The sequence below is a fragment of the Macaca fascicularis genome, chromosome 9 (assembly GCF_037993035.2).
Source record: "Macaca fascicularis isolate 582-1 chromosome 9, T2T-MFA8v1.1".
Taxonomy (NCBI): Eukaryota; Metazoa; Chordata; class Mammalia; order Primates; family Cercopithecidae; genus Macaca; species Macaca fascicularis.
This window is the reverse complement of record NC_088383.1, coordinates 94,749,909-94,770,667: the sequence shown is the minus strand read 5'-3', so window position 1 is coordinate 94,770,667 and position 20,759 is coordinate 94,749,909. Positions and strand designations below refer to the sequence as shown.

Below are 20,759 nucleotides of genomic sequence, written 5' to 3'. Positions count from 1 at the left end.
TTTAAAAATCAAAAGTTCACAAACTACTTATTATAATAAACCTCCAGAATAACTCAGTTTTGAGACTTATTACCTATGAGGTGAGGCAGGCATAAGGAGATGACACAAAGAGAAGCATACTTAGTTACAACTGGAATTTGATGGAAGGACTGGAGGGGAAGGGTGAGTAATGTGTCGACCAACCTTTGGATTTATGTAGTTGAGCAAGTCATTAGGGAGACTCGATAACACTCTGAGTATCGTTGTGTTCTACACTCACAATTGGTGCCATTGTGTGGAGAGAATGCTCAATGCACGAAAAAGGAGAATGTTTAATGTGTTTAAACAGAATCTTTCTAGAAGTCATTCAGATTTTTTTTCCTACGTACGGAAGATATCAGTGATCCTTTTGTAAAGGACAGATTCCACTGTTTCTTTCACCTGTGTAAATAAGGAGGATCAGTTTTCATATTGCATAATCATACAATCAACCTCTGCATTCGTGTCAATTACAGCTTATTTTTCTAATCATTGTTGAATGATCAATTTTCTTTGCAACACTATGTGTCTTCCCAGACTAGAAAAATCACAAGAAGGAAAATGGCATTCTCATAATGTGCCAGAGCAGACAATTTTGAAAATGTAAAACAGCTGAGCTCACTTGACATTTCTTGATGTCATCTGCCAGCCGAGAAGGCTGTTAGAGAGCTCCCTTTCCTGGTGATTTTTTTCCCAGAATTCTGCCAAACTTAGAGAATGACATATAATTTACTAAAGAGAAAATGGGCCAAAATGGGACATTTCTATTTCAAAGTCTACTAGTGCTTAGAAAATAAACGCCAAGTAGTATTGCATCTGTTTCTTTTATGCAGCCTTGTCATATACTTTCTTAACAGGATCTAGATGGAAACATTGTTTTCATATTTACCTGAGAACTTGAAAGGATTCATAAATTATGACTGTGGAGTCTAGCCTTAAGGTGGCAGTGAACTGAGGTGATGTAGAGATATATGACAAAAATGGAAACTTCTGAAGCGTGTCAACAGTAGCTCTGCAGGAGAGTTACAGCAGGGGGCTAATAGACATATAATCTTGATGCTTCATTTTCCCTTCAAGAAATGAGATTAATTAAGGATATGTCAAATATATGGCTTCTGGCATATGTACACTGTTTGCAGAAAGAGAAGCATTCTAAGAACTGACTAGGAAAAGGAAAATCCCTCCTTTGGGAGAATACATTTTAATAATGTTTCTGTGTTAAAGTCACATCGTTTAACTTGTAAGGAATAGTTATTAGTATGGCTTTTTAAAGATGTTTGCTTGAATTTCAGCAAATATGTAAGCATATGTTTTCAGCATCTTGGTGTAGTATTTGGGGATACAGCCTATCCAACTGACAAAAGGACTTACAGATGTAATGCTCATTTTCCTAATGAGATTCAAGCCAAAATCTGTTGTGATGCACAGATGTGCAATGACATTTACCAAACATGTGCAGATATTTTTGAAGTAGACACACTGTTAAAAATGTCCCACCTGCAGGAAATTGTGTCATCATGAGAGGGCTGCCACAAACTCCATCTCGGTAGCTTGGCAGAGACTGAAACTTATGACTGAGTCTCAAAATGTGAGGTGTTTGGAGCCTCACTGATGTGAGATGGACCCTCCTAGATGTTGAAGAGCCTGTTGCAAATGGATCTCATTAGTCAATGGCCACTCAGTCTCTGTTTCCTTTTCTAAAATATCACAAATCATCTGTTTAATAATTATTGATTCTAGAATGTTTCTGGGTTTTGGCATCAATTAAATTATATGAGGCCTGTTTATGATGGAATTAAGGGCTATCCTAAAATGATGAGTTAGGAGAAATTTGTGCCTAAGAGCACCAGACAGGCCGGGCGCGGTGGCTCAAGCCTGTAATCCCAGCACTTTGGGAGGCCGAGACGGGCGGATCACGAGGTCAGGAGATCGAGACCATCCTGGCTAACACGGTGAAACCCCGTCTCTACTAAAAAAGTACAAAAAACTAGCCAGGCGAGGTAGCGGGCGCCTGTAGTCCCAGCTACTCGGGAGGCTGAGGCAGGAGAATGGCGTGAACCTGGGAGGCAGAGCTTGCAGTGAGCTGAGATCCGGCCACTGCACTCCAGCCTGGGCGACAGAGCGAGACTCCGTCTCAAAAAAAAAAAAAAAAAAAAGAGCACCAGACAGGAATATATATGAGTTACTCATTTAGCAAACATTTATAGCCTTTATTATGTGCCAGGAACAGAAAAGACAAAGATGAACAAGGTGGTACATTTCTTGCCTTCAAAGAATTCTGTGCTTCTGTATGCCAGTTTTCTTGTCTTTGGCACCTTATTAACACACTATCATTCATTCTCTCTTTTTTTTTTTTTTTTTTAGATGGAGTCTTGCTCTATTGCCCAGGCTGGACTGCAGTAGCACCATCTCGGCTCACTGCAACCTCTGCCTCCCGGGTTCAAGCAATTCTCCTGCCTCAGCCTCCTGAGTAGCTAGGATGACAGGCACCCACTGCCATGTCCAGCTAATTTTTGTATTTTTAGTAGAGATGGGGCTTTCACCATGTTGGCCAGGCTGGTGTCGAACTCCTGACCTCAAGTGTCTGCCTGCCTTGGCCTCCCAAAGTGATGGGATTACAGACGTGAGCCACCACACCCAGCCTCAGCCATTCTTTACTTTTCCCTCTTAACCTTGCAGCCTGTCTAAATCTGGATGAAATTTACCAGAATGCTTCTTTTATTCCTCAGAGCTAGTGAGCCAATTGCGTGACTACTCTAAACTTTTGTTTTTTTGTTTTTTAATTCTCTTAAAATTCATTGTCACTACCCAATATGTTAGTGCTAATTTGTTCTCTGTTTCCTATATACTTATAAGATGGTAATACCCTTAAAATACATAAATGAATGAATTATATTTTAAGTGCCAGGTACCATGCTGAGTATCTACCATGAGTTATGTCACTCATATCTGAGAATAGTTTCATGAGGCATGCATTATGATATCTGTTTCCTAAAAGAGAATGATAGAAGATTAAATTAATTGCCCAAAGCCACATACTCCTGTATGGTAAAGTCAAAATGTTTAAACAAGACAAACTCCAAATTATTGACTCTCTATAGCATGCTAAGTCCTTTATTTCTTTTGAATCCCCTGGAGTCTTTAAATTTGTTCATAGAGCATTGATCTTATGAGAGACCATTTCCATTATTAAAGTCAACACATGATATCACCTTTTTTCTAGACATCTGATCTTTTGATGTAGAGTCTGTCTCTAAACCATCAATGGTTTAGTATAGGGCCTCATAGTTGCTTCAAAATAACTATCATGAATATACTCAATCATATAGCTGTATGCCTCATTCCTCTTTGCATTGATCCTTTTGCTACTGTAAAATGTTATGGCTCAGTTGCTCCTTTGGGATGATCCAATTCAATTTACCATCCGATTCAGTAATCCTGTTATAATAATCTATTATAATTAGTTGATCTACTTGAACACTTCCTATAATGGAAAACTTCTTAGCACAAGATTCAACCATTGCTATACTCCTTTTGTCTCCAAATTGAATCTTAATAGGCAACCCTATAAGTTCTAATTACTGGTCTTAGTTCTGTACTTTATAAGTTAGAAGGAAATCACTCTTAATCCATCAGAAACACTATCTGGTCAATTCATTCAAATTTCGCTTGAGATGGAATAATTAAGGCTGTTAGCTTAAGATGGAAAAAATAAAATAAAGAAAAATATGAGTGTATCAATAAAGAGGAAAAGTAAAGAAAATTAGCCTGTAGCAGCTAGGAGCTATTTGAGAGCAAGGTCTATATCTTGTTTATCTTTGTACCACGAGTTCCTAGTTCTTGGCATAGAGTAAGGTCTCAAAAAATGCCTGTAAAATGTTTGTAATCAATGTCTCAGCTCTTGACTTCAGCATAGCCCTTAGTTCTGTTATAAACAGCTCCATTGAATTTACTCAAAATCTAATAAACTCATCAAATACTTTAGGTCAGTTACTGACTTTTCACTTTCTCTTATACAGGATGACTGTCCTCAATTTCTAATCTTTTTCACAGATTGTTTCCCCTTTACAACCCAGTCATTTATTTAATCTGAAACATCTGCTGAACACTTTAGAACTATCACAGATCTCAGAGTAGGATATGGTACTGATATAACTCAGGTGTATGAATAACTATGAAGCCAATATAACTCAGGTATATGAATAACTATGAAGCAAGGTATAGTGACAAAAGTCACTAAGGAGACACATTCAGAAGGTTACAGACATTTAGAGGGGGCAAAATTCTAGTTGACGTGAATGGGAAAGTCTTCATAGACAAAGTGGCTTTTGAACTAAGCCTTTAGGGACTACTAAGATTGCTGAAAGTAGAGGAAAATAACTGGAGTAAAGACCTGATGCCAGGAAAAGGATGGGTAGATTTGGAAACTGCATTCAGTCCATTGACTGAAATATGTTATGTTTAAGGGATTTTGGGAGATGAAGCTAGGAAGATACTTTTAACTAGAGATGTGAATTAAATGTAAAGATGAATAGATTTTGTTTTATTTATGGCAGTAGGAAGAACCTATTGAACGTTTGGTGGGTGGAACGACGGGATTAGCATAGTGCTTTAGAAAGATCAATCTAGTAGGACTGCTTGGAATAGCTTATCACTTTCTTAATTGCGTTTCTCTGTAAACAGCTCACAAGTGATTGTGTGATCTTTACTGTTCTTCATAAGAGGGAACTTGTAGAATTTTCATATTCATAACTCTATTATTATCTATGGGTTTCTTGACTCCTCCTTTCACTCTTGGTCCCACATTTATAACCGATTTACACAGAAATCAACTTATTTCTTAGAGACAAATTCCTTGTTTCCCCCTGTTCTTTTGCCTAATATACCTGACCTTTACTTCATGCCAGGGTTGTTTTAGATGACCTAAGTTTTATTTATTCTTTCCATTTCTTTCCCCCTTCGTCAGTCAATTCACAGCCTCCATTACCAGCTTTTCATAGTGCTGAGTTTCCACAGATTTTCAAGTATTTTAATTGTGGTTTAACAAATGTAAGAATATAGTGTATTGTTGTTAACAAGGAGTGCAAGGAGAAAGACTGGGACACTTGGAACATTCCTAGTTTCCATAGTCCTATTCCACATCTTCAAAACTTGTTACTTATTAGCACGTATTTTTTGGTGCCTATGAGTGTCAGTCAAAATGGAAAAAGGCGAGAATTGATTTTTTATTGGCACATGTGATCCCTCACATACATCTATCCCTGTTGCCCTCAATGTCTGCCATCAGATGAACTCTAGATGGTTCACACAGCTTTGACTTTTAAAGATGACTTCTTCAACACTGTTGAGGGTTACTGTGCCCAAAAATTAGAGCCTGTAGAACGAATTAAAATGCTTATTCAGCTTTTTTACTGAAGACCACCTGAAGACAGAGGGTAGCTCTGAGCTTTCCCAGAAAAAGTCAGTCTGTAAAGAGTAAAATAAGTAAATATTTATTCAAATGTCCAGACATTGCTGTACAACCACAGGAATCAACAAAAATCAGGGAATCATGGCATTATTAAATGGGGGAAAAAAAAAGGTGCTAGTGACTATCTCCAAACAAATGGAGATGTTAGAACTGCCCAACAAATAATTCAAAACCTCTATTTTAAAGAAGTGCAGCACACTGCGGGGGGCGGGGGCGGGAAAGCAGAACAGTAATTTAACAGCCTGACCAAAAAATGTGATCAGAATGAGAAATGTAATGGAGAGATTGAATTTTTTTAAATCAAATAAGTCTTAGAGCTGAAAAATACAATGAATGAAATAGAAAATGCAATGGAGAGCATCAGTGCAGAACAGAAGAATTTGTATGCTCAGACAGATTATGAAAAATATATAGTCAAAGGAGAAAAATGATGGAAAAAAGAACAAAAAACTTGTGAAATTTATGGGATAGCATCAAAAGTGTGAATGTGCAAGTCATAGGGGCTAAACAAGAAGAAAAGAAAGATGAAGAAGAAGTAACATATTTACAGAAATAATAGCAGAAAACTTTTCAAACCTAAAGAAAAATATAAGTATCCAAGTACTGGATGGTCAAAGGTCTCCAATTAAATTCAAGCGAAATATGACTACCATAAGACATAATCAAACTGACAAAAATCAAAGACAAAGAGAGGAAAGCAGAAAGAGAATGAAAAAAATAACATATACAAGAATTCCAATATGCCTAGCAGCAGACTTCTCAGCAGAAATCTGTCAGGAGAGAGTGGGATCATATATTCAAAGTGCTGAAGGAAACAATATATTAGATAAAATACATTTTTTTTTTTGAGACAGAGTCCTACTGTGTTGCCGAGGCTGGAGTGCAGTGGCACAATCTCAGTTCACTGCAACCTCCGCCTGCTGGGTACAAGCAATTCTCCTGCCTCAGCCTCCCAAGCAGGTGGGATTACAGGTATAAGCTACCATATCCAGCTAGTTTTTTTTTTGTATTTTTAGTAGAGACAGGGTTTCACCATGTTGGCCAGGCTGGTCTCAACCCCCTGACCTCAGGTTATCTGCCTACCTCAGCCTCCCAAAGTGTTAGGATTACAGGCGTGAGCCACCATGCCCGGATGATAAAATACATTTTAAGTCCAAAACATTACAAAGAAACAAAGAAGATCATTGTATAATGATAATGGGATCAACCCAGCAAGAGGATATAACAATTGTAAATAGATATGCACACAACATCGGAGCACTTAAATATATAAACAAATGTTAATAGCTCTGAAGAGAGAGATAAACTGCGATAGGATAATAGTAGAAGACTTAAACACCCTACTTGTAGTAATGAACAGATCATACAGACAGAAAATCAATAACAAAACCCAGATATAAAGTAAAACCTAGATCAAATGGACCTAATTTAATTGTACAAATGTTCTATGCAACAGCTGTAGAATACTTCTAGACTACACATGGAGCTCTGTTTAGCAGAGATTATATGTTAGGCCACAAAATTAATTTTAACAAATTTTAGACTATTGAAATCATATCAAGTATTTCTGACCACCATGGGATAAAAGTAGAAAATATTTTTATACTGCACTTATTAATATATTGTATATATAGTGACATTAGTTATTAACGTATTGTATTCTTGAAAAATGCCAAGAAAATGAATGTAAAGTGTTCTCACTGCAAAAATGATGACTATATGAGGTATTACAATTGTTAATTAGCTAGATTTAGTCATTCTACAATGTATATATACTTTAAAACATTATGTGGTACACAGTAAATATGTACAATTTTTTCTGCCAATTAAAAAAATTTAAAAAATAGAAAGTAAATAAAAGAACATATATTAGTAAAACAAGCTAGGCTTTGGAGTCAGACTGAAACTAACTCTTTTAATTATTACATATGTGACCTGGGCAGTAACTTAGCTTTTCTGAGACTTAATTTGCATATTTATAGAAAGGAGATAAGAATATTTCATAGGATTAACATATGTTAAGCAAACATAACAAAGTTTCATATTGTGTAGTAAATGTTCAATAAAGATACCCTAAGTAATGATCATTATTATGAACATATTTGTACTAAAATCATTATCCACTTGGTCCTTCTAGTATCCTTAACATTTTAAAGTCAGTTTAAATTTTAGAATCATTATGTTGGTGAATTGTTTTCCAATGATTTTCGGACGTCACCATCGGCCTTTACAGGTTGCTTTCTGCAAGATATGAAGTCAAACAGAAGTTAGAGAACCAGCTATTTTATTTCTATCTCCTTAATTACAGGGCAGCCTACTCCCTTCCAATGTGTGAATATCGTGAACAACATTGATGGTAATTTTTCTTACTATTAAGTATATAATAATGATTCTTATCCGCAGTGTCCAATTTTATGACCCATCCTCTATGTGTCATTAAAAAGGTAACTTTTCCAGTTAAGAAAGGTTAAAATATATCCTCCAAACTAACTGTGAGGCAATTTGTGCAGTGGAGACATTGGCGTGCTCCAGATGCATAGTAAACAGCAAATGGCCTTTTCTAATTATGAAGCATTTGTCTCAGAACATTCCGGCAGTTAGAATTTAGCTTTAGGCTAACATATGCCTTAATAATGTTGGGAAGCAGTTATAGGCTTGATGGAGCCCCACAAGGTCTCTCCCAAGCTTCTGATCCTGTCACACTAAGTATCTGAGTGATCATAGACGAATCAAGCATCAATAAAGTAGGGGTAGAATACAGCTTCTGGGATTCCTTGAGCATATATTAAAGTACCTTATGATGTGAGCTGGTATTCTTTAATGTTAAAAATGAAGTAGGAGAATAAGCTAATTATTCTTTTTCATATCTTTCTTCCTGTGCCAAGCCCTCAATTTCTAGTCTATTTAGAAAAAGTATGGATCAGCAAACATTTTAAATGAGACTTACCTACTATCTGAGAATGTTCCCTGAAAAACATTATCTGACTTGAGAAAAATAATTCACTCAGGAATTCTTTTCAGAAATTTCAACTCATGTTCTACTGCAGGGGAAAGGTGTTCAGACACAACTAATATTGAAAACCAGTTCTCTCCTAGTAGAGATTATGACGGTCTGTGGTGATTTGCCAAAGAATTATAAGAATATTTTATTTAGTTGAAATGTTTGACACACACAAAATTCAATTCTGAGTATATTTGATGAATTCTCACTTTGTTCTATTGCAGGGAACAAAATAAATGTGTAAAGAAATGATTATCTGTTATGAGTGTTGTTATTCTACAGCAGCATTAACCAACAGAAATGTTATGTAAGCAATATATATGATTTTATATTTTCTGGTGATAACATTAAAAAGTAAAGAGAAGCAAGTATAATGAATTCTACTATTAAACTTTTATTTTACCCAATATACACAAAATATTATTATTTTAACATGTAATAAATGTAAAATTATTCCTAAGTTATTTTACGTACTTTTTTCATACCATCTTCTAAATCCTGTGTGTAACTTGTGCATCCAATTTCACATTAGCCTTAATCCAAGTTCTCAATAGCCATGTATGGCAGATAGCTATTATATTGGACAGTGCAGATTAAAATGTAACAAGGGCGAAGTTTGGTAAAAGTTTAGCACAGAAGGGTCTGGAAAGGGAAAAAATATTTAAAAGGTACTGTGCTGGTTAATTTTATGTCAATTTGACTGGGCTAAGGGATACCCAGATAGCTGATAAAACGTAATTTCTGGGTGTATCTATCAGAGTGTTTCAGACAAGATCAACATTTGAATCCGCAGACTGAGTAAAACGATCCACTCTCGCTAGCGTGAGCAGGCATTGTTCATTCTGCTGAAGACCTAGTTAGGACAAAAAGGTACAGGAAGGGCAAATTTGATCTCTCTTCTTGACCTCCATAACTGCATAGCCAACTTCTTTCATAAATACCCACTTATATGTCTATATAGCCTGTTGGTTCTGTTTCTCTGGAGAATCTTGACTAAGATTGACTAATAAAACTATCTTTGAGTTGAGTCTTGCAAGCATATGTGGGAGTTTTAGAAGACAAATGGGTGGAAAGTCATTCTAGGTGGAGGACCTATCGTGAACAAAGGCACAGAGTAAAACAAGCTTTCATCTGGAGGAGTAGAGGCAGGCTTGAAGCTGGAGAGGAAGCTGGGGAAAACATGAAGTCTTTGCAAATGCCTATGTCCTGAGTGGTATTGCCTAGGTTTTCTACTAGGGTTTTTACGGCTTTAGGTCTAACATTTAAGTCTTTAATCCATCTTGAATTTAATTTTTGTACAAGGTGTAAAGAAGGGATCCAGTTTCAGCTTTCTACATATGGTTAGCCAGTTTTCCCAGCACCATTTATTAAATAGGGAATCCTTTCCCCATTTCTTGTTTTTGTCAGGTTTGCCAAAGACCAGATGGTTGTAGATGTGTGGTGTTATTTCTGAGGCCTCTGTTCTGTTCCGTTGGTCTATATCTTTGTTTTGGTACCAGTACCATGCTGTTTTGGTTACTGTAGCCTTGTGGTATAGTTTGAAGTCAGGTAGCATGATGCTTCCAGCTCTGTTCTTTTTGCTTAGGATTGTCTTGGCAATGTGGGCTCTTTTTTGGTTCTATATGAACTTTAAAGTAGTTTTTTTCCAACTCTGTAAAGAAAGTCGTTGATAGCTTGATGGGGATGGCATTGAATCTACATATTCCCTTGGGCAGTATGGACATTTTCATGATATTGATTCTTCCTATCCATGAGCATGCAATGTTCTTCCATTTGTTTGTGTCCTCTTTTATTTAGTTAAGCAGTGGTTTGTAGTTCTCCTTGAAGAGGTCCTTCCCATCCCTTGTAAGTTGGATTCTTAGGTATTTTATTCTCTTTGTAGCAATTGTGAATGAGGGTTCACTCATGATTTGACTCTCTGTTTGTCTGTTATCGGTTTATACAAATGCTTGTGATTTTTGCACATTGATTTTGTATCCTGAGACTTTGCTGAAGTTGCTTTTCAGCTTAAGGAGATTTTGGGCTGAGATGATGGGGTTTTCTAGATATACAATCATGTCATCTGCAAACAGGGACAGTTTGACTTCCTCTTTTCCTAATTGAATACCCTTTATTTCTTTCTCTTTTCTGATTGCCCTGGTCAGAACTTCCAACACTATGTTTAATGGGATTGGTGAGAGAGGGCATCCCTGTCTTGTGCCAGTTTTCAAAGGGAATGTTTCCAGTTTTTGCCCTTTCAGTGTGATATTGGCTGTGGGTTTGTCATAAATAGCTCTTATTATTTTGGATACATTCCATCAATACCTAACTTATTGAGAGATTTTAGCACAAAGGGCTGTTGAATTTTGTCAAAGGCCCTTTCTGCCTCTGTTGAGATAATCGTGTGTTTTTTGTCTTTGGTTCTGTTTATATGCTGGATTATATTTATTGATTTGTGTATGTTGAACCAGCCTTGCATCCCAGGGATGAAGCCCACTTGATCATGGTGGATAAACTTTTTGATGTGCTGCTGGATTCGGTTTGCCAGTATTTTATTGAGGATTTTTGCATCTATGTTCATCAGGGAAATTGGTCTAAAATTCTCTTTTTTGGTTGTGTCTCTGCCAGGCTTTGGTATCAGGATGATGCTGGCCTCATATAATGAGTTAGGGAGGATTCTCTCTTTTTCTACTGATTGGAATAGTTTCAGAAGGAATGGTACCAACTCCTCCTTGTACCTCTGGTAGAATTTGACTGTGAATCCATCTGGTCCTGGACTTTTTTTGGTTGGTAGGCTGTTAATTATTGCTTCAATTTCAGAACCTGTTATTGGTGTATTCAGGGATTCACCTTCTTCCTGGTTTAGTCTTGGGAGGGTGTCTGTGTCCAGGAATTTATCCATTTCTTCTAAATTTTCTAGTTTATTTGCGTAGAGGTGTTTACAGTATTCTCTGATAGTAGTTTGTATTTCTGTGGGATCGGTGGTGATATCCCCTTTATCATTTTTTATTGTGTCCATTTGATTCTTCTCTTTTTTCTTCTTTATTAGTCTTGCTGGTGGTCTATCAATTTTGTTGATCTTTTCAAAAAACCAGCTCCTGGATTTATTGATTTTTTTGAAGGGATTTTTTTTTTTTTTTGGTCTCTATATCCCTCAGTTCTGCTCGGATCTTAGTTATTTCTTGCCTTCTGCTAGCTTTTGAATGTGTTTGCTCTTGCTTCTCTAGTTCTTTTAATTGTGATGTTAGGGTGTCAATTTTAGATCTGTCCTGCTTTTTCCTGTGGGCATTTAGTGCTATAAATTTCCCTCTACACACTGCTTTAAATGTATCCCAGAGATTCGCTCTTTGTTTTCATTGGTTTCAAAGAAAATCTTTATTTCTGCCTCCATTTCGTTATGTACCCAGTAGTCATTCAGGAGCAGGTTGTTCAGTTTCCATGTAGTCGTGCGGTTTTGAGTGAGTTTCTTAATCCTGAGTTCTAGTTTGTTTGCGCTGTGGTCCCACAGACAGTTTGCTGTAATTTCTGTTATTTTACATTTGCTGAGGAGTGCTTTACTTCCAACTATGTGATCAATTTTGGAATAAGTGTGATGTGGTGCTGAGAAGAATATATATTCTGTTGATTTGGGGTGGAGAGTTCTGTAGATGTCTACTAGGTCTGCTTGGTGCAGAGCTGAGTTCAATTCCTGGATATCCTTGTTAACTTTCTGTCTCATTCATCTATCTAATGTTGACAGTGGGGTGTTAAAGTCTCCCATTATTATTTTTTGGGAGTCTAAGTCTCTTTGTAAATCTCTAAGGACTTGCTTTATGAATCTTGATGCTCCTGTATTTGATGCACATATATATAGGATAGTTAGCTCTTCTTGTTGAATTGATCCCTTTACCATTATGTAATGGCCTTCTTTGTGTCTTTTGATCTTTGTTGGTTTAAAGTCTGTTTAATCAGAGACTAGGATTGCAACTCCTGCCTTTTTTTGTTTTCCATTTGTTTGGTAGATCTTCCTCCATCCCTTTATTTTGAGCCTATGTGTGTCTCTGCATGTGAGATGGGTCTCCTGAATACAGCACACTGATGGGGCTTGACTCTTTATCCAATTTGCCAGTCTGTGTCTTTTAATTGGAGCATTTACCCTATTTACATTTAAGGTTAATATTGTTATGTGTGAATTTGATCCTGTCATTATGATGTTAGGTGGTTATTTTGCTTGTTAGTTGATTCAGTTTCATCCTTGCATCGATGGTCTTTACAATTTGGCATGCTTTTTGCAGTGGCTGGTACCAGTTGTTCCTTACCATGTTTAGTGCTTCCTTCAGGAGCTCTTGTAGGGCAGGCCCGGTGGTGACAAAATCTCTCAGCATTTGCTTGTCTGCAAATGATTTTATTTCTCCTTCACTTATGAAGCTTAGTTCGGCCGGATATTATATTCTGGGTTGAAAATTCTCTTCTTTAAGAATGTTGAATATTGGCCCCCACTCTTTTCTGACTTGTAGGGTTTCTGCTGAAAGATCCACTGTTAGTGATGGGCTTCCCTTGTGGGTAACCCAACCTTCCTCTCTAGCTGCCGTTCGCATTTTTTCCTTCATTTCAACCTTGGTGAACCTGACAATTACGTGTCTTGTAGTTGCTCTTCTCGAGGAGTATCTTTATGGCATTCTCTGTATCTCCTGAATTTGAATGTTGGCCTGACTTGCTAGGTTGAGGAAGTTCTCCTGGATAATATCCTGCAGAGTGTTTTCCAACTTGATTCCATTCTCCCTGTCTCTTTCAAGTACACCAATCAGACATAGATTTGGTCTTTTCACATAGTACCATATTTCTTGGAGGCTTTGTTCATTTCCTTGTACTCTTTTTTCTCTAAACTTCTCTTCTCTCTTTATTTCATTCATTTGATCTTCAATCACTGATACCTTTTCTTCCAGTTGATCGAATCAGCTACTGAAGCTTGTGCATTCATCATGTAGTTCTCGTGCCATGGTTTTCAGCTCCATCAGGTCATTTAAGGATTTCCCTACACTGGTTATTCTAGTTAGCCATTCATCTAATCTTTTTTCAAGGTTTTTAGCTTCTTTTCGATGGGTTTGAACTTCCTTCTTCCTAGGAGAAGTTTGATCATCTGAAGCCTTCTTCTCTCAACTTGTCAAAGTCATTCTCCTTCCAGCTTTGTTTTATTGCTGGCGAGGAGCTGCATTCCTTTGAACGGGGAGAGGCACTCTGATTTTTAGAATTTTCAGCTTTGCTGCTCTGTTTTTTTCCCCCTCTTTGTGGTTTTATCTAACTTTGGTCTTTGATGATGGTGACATAAAGATGGGGTTTTGGTGTGGATGTCCTTTCTGTTAGTTAGTTTTCCTTCTAACAGTCAGGACCCTCAGCTGCAGGTTTGTTGGAGTTTGCTGGAGGTCCACTCCAGACCCTGTTTGCCTGGGTATCAGCAGCAGAGGCTGCAGAACAGCGAATATTGCTCAACAGCAAATGTTGCTGCCTGATCATTCCTCCAGAAGCTTCATCTCAGAGGGGTACCCGGCCATGTGAGATGTCAATCTGCCCCTAATAGGGGGTGCCTCCCAGTTAGGCTTCTCAGGGGTCAGGGATCCACTTGAGGAGGCATTCTGTCCATTCTCAGATCTCAATCTCTGTGCTGGGAGAACCACTACTCTCTTCAAAGCTGTAAGACAGGGACATTTCAGTCTGCAGAGGTTTCTGCTGCCTTTTGTTTGGCTATGCCCTGCCCCCAGAGGTGGAGTCTACAGAGGCAGGCAGGCCTCCTTGAGCTGCACTGGGCTCCACCCAGTTTGAGCTTCCCAGACACTTTGCTTACCTACTCAAGTCTCAGCAATGGCGGGTGTCCCACCCCCAGCCTTGCTGCTGCCTTGCAGTTTGATCTCAGACTGCTGTGCTAGCAATGAGTTTGGTTCCATGGGCGTGGAACACTCCGAGCCAGGTGTGGGATATAATCTCCTGGTATGCCGTTTTCTAAGACTGTTGGAAAAGCACAGTATTAGGGTGGGAGTGACCCGATTTTCCAGGTACCGTCTGTCACAGCTTCCCTTAGCTAAGAAAGGGAATTCTGTGACCCCTTGTGCTTCCCAGGTGAGGCGATGCCTCACCGTGCTTTGGCTCATGTTCAGTTGACTCCACCTACTCTCCTGTACCCACTGTCCGACAAGCCCCAGTGAAATGAACCCAGTACCTCAGTTGGAAACGCAGAAATCACCCGTCTTCTGCATCGCTCATGCTGGGAGCTGTAGACTGGAGCTGTTCCTATTTGGCCATCTTGTGAACGTCATTTTTATATCCTTATTGGCCATATGCATTTGTCTTCTTGGCCAACTTTGATAAAAGGAAAAAATTTTCCCAAAACATAAAATTTACTTGGCTGACACTTCATAATATTTGTGACGTTTCATCTTGGCCTCCTAAGATTCCCAAAGCTATCTGAGTGTTAAGATGTTTGTCCTGGACTCACAGCCTGGTACATTTATTTCTAGACTATAGGTATCTGTAGGACCATGTGATTTCAGAATATTTTTAAGATAATTATGCTTTTTTATTACAGCAATGACAATTTTGAAAATATTAGAAAATACTTTGATGATAATAGTTTTATATTTATAACATAAAAAGTAAAAGAGAATTACAAGCTAATTTTGCTCATTAGAAGTCACTTAGGTTAGTTTATAATGTGCATGGTTCTCACCCCTTAAAATGAGGTAATTTTGCTAATACAATGCTGTCTGCACTTTTGAATAATATGAATGCAGCATTCATTATTCCACTATTTTATTTTCACTTATATGTCTAGGCTAGAAAGTTGAATGATAGAGTCAAATTCCCTCTACCTGACTTTTCCTATCTGTTTGAGATCCTTAACGTCTTTCAAATTCATCTATCTCTCTAGTTTCGTTGCCATTACCAGTGTCCACCCACCTGAATAATTCCAAGAGTTGCTAACTAATCTCTGTCTCTGTCTTGGTCTCTATCTCTATCTCTATTTCTGACTCTGTCTCTATTCCTTCATCTTTCTTCCCTGAGTCCTGTCCTCCTCCAGTGCACCATTAGGTACTGCTAGCATAAACTTTCTGAAGTGAATCATTTGCTTTAAAGCCTTCTATGCCCCCCTCCTCACTGGCCTCACGATCAAGTCATAACTCTGCATCAAGGCACACAAGAACCTTTGCCATCTAACAATTGTTGCTTTCCTTATCACTTCTGACTCACCTCTCTACCTCCTAGCATCTAATCATCCCTGGACCACTTGGAGTTTTCTCCAAGGGACACCTTTTCTTCTTTATGTATGTAATGAGTCTCCTCATTTTGGAAAACACTTGTGGTGGTAGTTGTGGTGGTGGTAGGATAACCTCAAAAATATCTAGCAATCCCTGTGGCATACTTGATTCTGGAGCAAGGTCTGTGAGGACACTGTTGAACTCAGTGCTGACACTTCAGTTACTGAACTGTGGGGATCCTAGGAGATATTAGGGGAAAGGCTGGGAAGGGCTGTCAGGGAACTCAAGGAAATGGCTGTTTACTAAATAGTATAAAAGTATTTGGATGTTTTAGCAACTGGCATGCCCCTAGGGACACAGATCAGCTAAGTACTAGCCCTGCCCTTGTCACTCCCACTACCTCTTTCTCTGACCTAATTTTTCCTCCAGGACTTGCTTAGAGCAGGGGCTCTTAATCTTGTGTGTGGGTGTCATGGACCTATTTGTCAGTTTGGTGAAGCATATGGACTCCTCTAAGAGTAATCTTTTTTAAAGACATGAAATAAAATACATAGAATAAGAAAGAAAATCATTTATATTGAAATACAGTAATGACATTTAATGGTGAATTATGATATAATAACTTATTAAAACTAAGATCTAGAGTCAGATCTGGTAAATGCCATAATTTTGAAGTAGTGGTGAATGTAAATTACATTAAGATATCTGCAGCAAATACAGGAGGATATAAAAATAGCCACTGTTTCTATTGGTAACAAATCATACTGTGGTTTGTTGCTCAGATTTCTATAATCATAGGAAGAAATGCTAAATATCAGTTATAGGATAATAAAAATAAAGATGCTCTTTTTTCTCTCTCATGTTCAAGAATCTCTTGAGTTTCATTGACAGATGTTTTGGAGCTCTATGGATGCCAGATTTCTTAGTCAGTTTGGACTATTGTAACAAATACAGATGCTCCTGGACTTGCAATGGGGTTATATCCTAATAATCCCAGCGTGAGCTGAAAATATTGTAACTTGAAAATGCATTTAAACACTCAACCTGCCAAACATCTTAGCTTTGGCTAGCCTACCTTAAACATGCACAGAACATTTACATCAGCCTTTTGGGAAAAATCATGTAGCACAAAGCCTATTTTATAATAAAGTGTTGAATATCTCATGTAATATATGGAATACTTTACCGCAGTACAGTTTCTACTGAATGCATATCACTTTTACACCATTGCAAAGTTGAAAATTTTTAAGTGGGACCACCGTAAACCAAGAATCATCTGTACCATAGACTGAATGGCTTAAAAGACAAACATTTATTTCTCACAGTTCTGGAGGCTAGAAGCCCAAAATCAGGGTACCAGAGAGGCTGGCTTCTTGCTGATGCCCCTATTCCTGGTTAGGTCCTCACATGGCCTTTTCTTGGTGCTTGCATGCAGAGAGGGAAATCCTCTTTTTCTAAGGGCACTAATCCCATCATGTGGGCTTTACCCTCATGACGTTATTTAAATCTGGTCTCATCCCAAGGCAACCACCTTCTGATAGCATCATATTGAGGATAGGGCTTCAACATCTGAATTTTGGGAGGACACAAACATTCAGTCCTTAACCCTGGGTGTAGCACCCTAGCTTAAATGATTCTTTTCTACAAAGCCTTCTTTAATCATCTCTTCTCAGCTCCTCCCCACAGAAAGTATGCGTTGCCTTTTTTGTGTATTCACAGCCTCAGAAACTTACCCCATGGTAGCATTTATCTCTTCATTTGTTTTTCTCTTGTACTAGACCAGGAATCAGCAAGTATTTTCTGTAAAGGGCTGGATAGGAAATATTTTAGGCTTTGCAGTACATATGGTCTCTGCTGCAATTACTCAGTTCAGCCAGAGACAATATGTAAATGAATGGGCATGGCCGTGTTCCAGTAAGACTTTCATGGACACAAATTTATTTATGGACACTGAAAATCATTTCATACAATTCTCATGTGTCACGAAATATGCTTCTTTTAAAATTTTTCAACGATTTAAAAATACAAAACCCATTCTTAGCCAGTAGACTGTACAAAAACACCATGGGCCAGATTTGGCATGGATAATAGTTTGTCTACCTCTGTACTAGATCACAAGTTTCTTGAGGGCAGGGACTGTGAGTTTGTTTTCTATCCCTTAGATCTAGTACCAGTGTTTGCCATATTGGTATAAAGTAAATATGAGCGGAATAAATATTTGAATCTCTAAGTGCATTATACTTACATTTGCTTTCCCAATATTCTTCCAGAATTTGAGTTGAACAGCAGATGAATTCCTCAGTAGAAGAACTTAAGCCAAATCCAGATTTGTGGTCTCTTAGTCTAGCACAATTTTATGGCTCCTTCCTCTGTAATCTTGGTGTCCCCCAAGTGAAGGCCAACTGTTCCCTGCATTGAAGTTGTTCTCAGTGTACTTGTGCACTTTGAGGTCTCAGAGTAATGGGAGTTTATTTTCCACTGAGTGGGATGCGGGTGACCTTAACCTGAAAAAATGATATACGTTTCAGCAAAGAATTTTAGATACATACTTGAACAAAAAGGAAAATCACTTCCCAGCACTGTCTCTGCTTTATACCCTTTAGACTTAAATGTTCAACAGTAATCATCATGAAAATCACAGGAATTTTATTTGTGAAATGCTTATTCCCTATAGAGATTAACACATCACTTAAGATCAAAGGTGAATGAAGAGATATGTTTTTGAACGGTCTCTGTAAGTTATAGAAGCAATAGATTTACATTCCAGCAGGCTACTTAAAAAAATGTTCATCACAACTCTAATATAACCATGTTTTTGATAAGTCAAGGTGATTATTAGTCATGCTTGTCCATCTGTAAAAAGCTGACTTGACTAATATGTATGTTGGCCAAAGTTAAATTAAAAAAGGTTTTGGTATCATGCCCAAGGTCATTGACAAATTTGCAATCTCATCAAGCCATGTTTATTATCATGCAAAATATTGAACTACAGTTTTACCTAGAGACATTTTAATAGCCCATGTAAACAGGAACCAAAAAGTAAAATGAAATTATTGAATTCTGTCAGTTTATTTTTTAAAGTCATTTTTCAACACATAGATAATGAAACCTGATACATTCAGTTTAGATATTTTGATGTAGCATCAGATGCATCCTAGGCTTAAATTATTTTGTGGGTTTTTTGCAGGTGAACTTCGTGTACATAAAGTTCGTTAACACATTTGCCTAATGCCTACCAAATGAAATGCTGATTTCTAGTAGGGGAGCAGAGATTGTAAGAGATGAGATAGGGACTTTTCTCTGAAGGAATATACAAATTTATATAAGGAAACATGATACAGACCTAGGAGAGAAATAACATTAATAACACATGCTAAGCACCAGGGAGAGAAACATAGAAAAAAGCAGCAATTCATAGGCAGGGAGGCACAAGGGTCAATATTTGGGCTTGAGGTGTGAACTCAGATTTAAAATGCTGAAGATAGCTTGGCCACAGTACATATGTGTGTATGTGCATGCACTACCCCCAAACCATGCAGCAACACTGCAGAAATCTCAACTATTTCAGTCTCTTTTCCTGGTAGACTCCTGAGCTCATTTCCAGCTGTGCTCTTGTTTATGTGCTTTCCCCACCCAGTTACCCTTTGCCTACCTCTTTTGTAGCTCAACTCCTACCACTTTTTAAGGTCCCACTTGCTGTTCCAACTCTTAGGAACGCTCTCCTGATTTTCCAAGTTCTTTGTGGCTGTATCATCTGGTCTTACTGTTTGTCTCAAGTAAAAGGGTATTGTGGAAAAGAGTCTGGAGGTAGCAGATATATTAGAATCTGACTGAAGGATACCTTCACAACCTTTGTTTTTGATGAAGTGTCATTTGTAAAAAACATTTAGAATGGAGCCATGCACACATAAGTTCTGGCTGCTTTGTTCTATTTCTACTTAAGTGAGCATGTTTTGTTTTTTCTTTAATATAGAAAGAGAGAAGTCATATTCCAGTTTTGCAGCTTAAGTTTTGCAAGAAAAAAATAGGTACAATTCAAAGATAGGGTTTACTCTGGAGTACAATATTCTTCTTATCTTCCTTCTTCCCTGTTCCTTTGTGTGTAACTTCTAGCTCCTCCCCATAAGGCACACACGTGTCCTAATTCCTTTGATAACTTTTTTCTCCTCCTCCACTCCCAAATCATGATCCATCACATTCACTGGGCTTAGTCTTGAGAAATGTGAAGCAGAGACAGTGGCACTCTTCTGTCTTTCTATATTTGGCTCAATTAACTATATCCTGGCCCTATTCAAAGGTCTTCCTCAGACTATATACCCCATGGCTATGATATATGAATTTTTTTTTAGTTCATTTGCTAACTTAAAATATTTTATGTCATGAAAATTTGAAAACATATATAAAAGTAAAGAGAATAATAAATCTCTCATATGCCATCACACCAATATGATAACCAAGATTTTTAATGTGCTCATCTTTTAAAACATAAATTTATCATGATACATTGTTGTGTTACACACTATAACATCTGTCCTTTTCTTAAACTTCTCTTAGTCATATGCTTAATAGATCAAATGGTGAAGCTGTGGGATATTCAGCTTCAACATCTAACTATGCATTGTCAAAGATAGTGGTGCATAAGAGAATAAATTAAAATTCAACAAACATGTCTACTAAAACTACCACATGGCAACTTTGGGCACAGATTTCAATTTGTAAAATGAGCTTTGTGTGGAAATCATTGTGTAACTATTATTTCTATTACATAAATTCTCCCCTAAGCCTGAAAATTGAAATTTTACTTCTACTTTTTGTAATTAAAATATTGTCATATGAGTCATTAACACCGTGCTGGGTAATTACCAGGGTCTATTATTACTTGTGAACCTCTTTTTTCTTCATGCTATTTTCTTCATATATAGCCTTGAATTACAAAATACTTTCTGTGTGTGCTTAGACATTGTCAACCCCCAAGGACATTGAGCAAGGGCAACAGGAATCTTCCTAGTAGACAATAATGCTAATATGGAAAATTATGAACTATATTTTGCCTGTAAACATA

At 37.5% G+C, this 20,759-nt stretch overlaps 1 protein-coding gene across 2 annotated transcripts in view; it reads left to right on the top strand.

The window, feature by feature from the left end:
- The window catches only part of PRKG1 (protein kinase cGMP-dependent 1), a 1,337,040-nt gene that overhangs the window by 825,573 nt on the left and 490,708 nt on the right, over positions 1–20,759 (top strand). The window lies entirely within an intron of this gene.